This window comes from Myotis brandtii, unplaced genomic scaffold, assembly GCF_000412655.1.
Source record: "Myotis brandtii unplaced genomic scaffold, ASM41265v1 scaffold535, whole genome shotgun sequence".
Classification (NCBI taxonomy): domain Eukaryota; kingdom Metazoa; phylum Chordata; class Mammalia; order Chiroptera; family Vespertilionidae; genus Myotis; species Myotis brandtii.
This window is the reverse complement of record NW_005369964.1, coordinates 2,542,945-2,546,779: the sequence shown is the minus strand read 5'-3', so window position 1 is coordinate 2,546,779 and position 3,835 is coordinate 2,542,945. Positions and strand designations below refer to the sequence as shown.

The window sequence follows — 3,835 nt, the reverse complement described above, 5'->3', positions numbered from 1 at the left end:
CCAGGACACCCTGTGGCCGTGGCCGGAACCGGAGTGCAGCTCTGGGTAGTGGGGGGAGGGGGTAAGGAGCAGCCGAATCCGCTGCCGCCACCCCCACCCTGGGAGTCCCTGAGGTTGGGGCCACTCCCTGGAGACTTCCCCCCACACTCCTTCCCCAGCGGCTCATGAAGTGCGGACTGTGGACTGTCCGGTTGGGGCCGAGCTTGGCTGGGAGCTCTCTCCTTCACTGTGGGAGTCAAATAACACTCAGGGGCCAACTTCCTATTCACCACCTGCGGTCAGGACCACAAAGCCGGGCTTCCGGTAGCAGGGCACACAGCGCTTTCACTCTAGTTCTACGGGTCTGATACCAGGATGGTGAGTACCGTGGATATATCTCAGACAGGTTGTAAAGGCGATATTTGGTACGAGGGGATGATGTCAGGCATATGTGAACAGTGAACTATAGTGACACAGAGGCCTCTGGGAAGCCAACCAGCAGTGTGGTTTCCTTGTATTCTTCTTAGAATCTAAGCAGAGCAATCATTCAGGAGAGACCCAAACCCAGGTCTGCTGACTCCTAGCCCAGTGCTTGTGATGGCTGGTGGGCCCTGCATTAGGGGTCTGGAGGCCTGGGTGTGAATATCGCCAGCCTTGCCGACCCAGCTCCATGCCTCAAGGCAGCAGGGGAGGCCGAGGGTGGAAGAGTGACCAAGAACCCAGAAAAGCCGCAGCTTGTGGGCCCCAGAAGTCCAGACCCCAAACAGGGCGGGAGTGGAAGGTGGGGCTGCTCAGGTGGCTGGAGGCCTCTGAGACCATGACAATTAAACAGGGCAACCCTATGTCCAGGTGTCGCCTTGAGGAAGGGGTGTCCCTGGGCTGTCCAGACCTCGGGAGGTAAAGCACAATAGCCTGCAGCATCCGTCCCTGTGTTTGGAGGTTTAAGAGGAAGTCATGCACCTTAATAGGACAGCAAGTCAAATTATTATGGAACGATTGAACAGTGCATGTGCCTTTAATGCCCTGCTTGGGGCAGGTTGCACAAGCCCTCCTACGAATGTAGATGTGAACAAAACCAACTCAAAAAAAAATGAACAAAACCAACTCCATCTCTGTTACCTCTGACCAGGCTCACTGTCGTTAGCAAGGAAAGCAAAGCCTTCTAGTTGATGATCCTCTGCGTTCCTTAAAATATAGCCATAAATTGTATTGTTAGTAACAGCCAGGATGGCATGACAACCGAGATCAATACCAAAATAGTGTCAATTATAAGCAGTCACCTGTCTGTCACAAGGCCACCAGGAGGGGTGGCCCTGGCACTCCTGCAGTCCTCATCCCTGTGTCTTGTCAGTCATTAGCTGGTTGTGAAACGGAATTTTTGGACTGGAACCCGGATTCTTTGTCCGCCAGAGTCGAAGAATGAATCCACGGACAGAGAGTGGTATAACAAAGGTGGAGATTTATTGAAGAACAACTACAGACTCCCACGTGGGGAGGGGGAAAGGGTCCCACTAAGTTCCTGTTCCCTATGGCTTATAAAGGCTGCAGATCCTGGTGCCTTGATATCCCCTCTGATAGGTCACTATTCGCTTAGACTGGTTACTACAGTAACTCCTGAGCTCAAAGGTCAAACACCACATGGGACAGTGATGCCCTCCTTCCCCATTGTTCTTTTCTTTCTGGCTTTCTTCCTTCATTTTGTAAATATAGACCTTTTTGGCTCCCTTGTCTTATGTAAATGCAACTGTTGCTGCTCCCTGCACCTGGCTTCCTTGTGTTATGGAGATGTACCTTCTTCCAATCTGTAGCCCTGTGTTTTTCCATGGACCCCAATTCTAAAGATTCCCTAAGCCTGCCTGTATTCCCCTAAAATTCCTGTTTCAGTTGTACTGTACAAACAGCACTGTAACGGGTCTGGTAGCTGGTAGTGGAGAATAATCTGTGCAGAATTGCTGGTGTCTGACCCAATTTTCCGGTAAGTCAGTCACCCTACAATAAATTCTGATGTGTTCTATTGGAGTCACCTGCTTTGTCTTTCAGTCTGAGGATACCTTCTGGTTACGGTGGCCTTTATACCTGTGCCCTGCCATCGGACAGTCCTGGCTCCCTGGGGGGCCCTTGGGAAGGGGCCCAGCAGCCTGGGACACAGTCGGCGCTCAATAGTTGAGCTTCAGGAAGCTCCTTGGAGCTGGGCCCCATCTGGGTGATGCCTGCAGGGGTCCAGGTGAGGGATCTGGTGCAGGTGCCCGGCCACAGGCTTCCAGCTTAGAGCTTAGAGGTGGGGCCACTTTGGAGGGAGCCAGTGTTCAGGCTGGAGCCCTTGGGGTTTAGGTGTTATAGAAGACCGGAGAAAAACCAAGCAACGCTTAGAGAAATGGAGTTACACAGCTTTATTACGCCGGCGGACTCAGAGGAGGTTGTCTCTCAAATTCTGAGCAAAGCAATCTGGTGGGAGCTTTTCTTTTATATCTTTTCTAATGTCTTTGTCTCCTAAATATGGGGCTTCCGGTCCCTTTTGCAAGTTTTCAAAAGAGGCCTACGTATGCTTAGCAGATATCTCGCAGGAAGCTTGTAGCCTTGAGAGTACAACACAGTTCAGCAGCCTGCAGTACAGATAAGTAAAAGACACCTGGTATGGGGGTAGCTAGGGATGGCAGCGGAGCGGTTTGCAAGGTCAGATAGGTAAGCTTATTTTCCCTATCATTAGAGCAAGCATGTTTTACAGAAGCCAATAATAGCAGAATTAATTCACAGAACAAAGAACCTCTGTCTAGTGGAAATTTCAAACAGCAGTTTTTTATAAAATAGAGGTTACTAGGCTTCATTCCCCACTGGCTTTATCAAATCATTGGCTCTTGTGGGCCATTATTGGGGATGGGGTTATATCGACCCCTGAGATTAGCCTTTTGCCTTCTCACAGGGACAAAGGTCCGGTTTGTGGGGAGCAGTGTAGGGGTGGCCTCTGCCGCAGGGAGGAAGGGGTGAAGGCAGGCACTGGGTGAAGAGGGGGTTACCTGGGTGCACGGCTGGGTTACTGAACCTCGTTTCCCCTTAGAAGCTCTCCCGCACGGGCTGTGTTTCTGGGCCCGGAGGGAGAAGCATTCACCAGGAGGCAGAGACAGTGACGGCGCTGCTCTGTGCCGGGCATGGGGACAAGGCAGACACTGCTCCCTGACTCGGGGGCTTCCCGGCCGTTGGGGAGAAACCAGGAAGGAAAAAATAAAGTCATCGCCGAGTAAAGGAGCTCGCAAGGCCCCATCTGCGAGCCTGCGGGGTGTCAGCGAGGCTTCTGTGTGTGTTGTTCTGTTTCATTTCCTGAGGATAAAATTACAGCACAGGACGTGCTTTCTCAAACTCCTCGTGTTCTCCAGTCCCGGACACCCGCTCCCAAGGGAGCGCCCCCTGCAGGGCGCTTCTCAGACCCCAGCCTTTAAGGGGCAGGAGGTCCAAGGCCAGAGCAGCAGGAGCACAGCGAGTGGGGAGGGAGAGCCACGGGGGAGGGGGGTGTGGGGGGGACACAAGCGGTGAAGCCAGGTGACTGGACAGTGTGGGGTTGAGTTTTTATTTTGTACAGCTTTTATCATTTCTGACACAGGACAGGCTCAGTGCGGAAAAATTAGGAACACCAGCCGGGAAAGAAAGTCACCTCTGGCCTGGCTAGCTAGCAGGGCTCAGTGCTTGAGCGTCGACCTATGAACCAGGAGGTCAGGGTTCGATTCCCAGTCAGGGCACATCCCTGGGTGGCGGGCTCAATCCCCAATGTGCAGCGTGCAGAAGGCAGCCAATCCATGATTCCCTCTCATCATTGATGTTTCTCTCTCTCTCTCCCTCTCTGAAATCAATAAAAATATATTTT

General features: G+C 52.4%; 1 long non-coding RNA gene across 1 annotated transcript in view; it reads right to left on the bottom strand.

The window, feature by feature from the left end:
* The window catches only part of LOC106728093, an 18,182-nt gene that overhangs the window by 3,577 nt on the left and 10,770 nt on the right, over positions 1-3,835 (bottom strand). Inside the window, exon 3 of the long non-coding RNA XR_001364341.1 lies at positions 3,106-3,109. This is a non-coding gene — a long non-coding RNA (uncharacterized LOC106728093). The remainder of the gene's footprint in view (positions 1-3,105; positions 3,110-3,835) is intronic.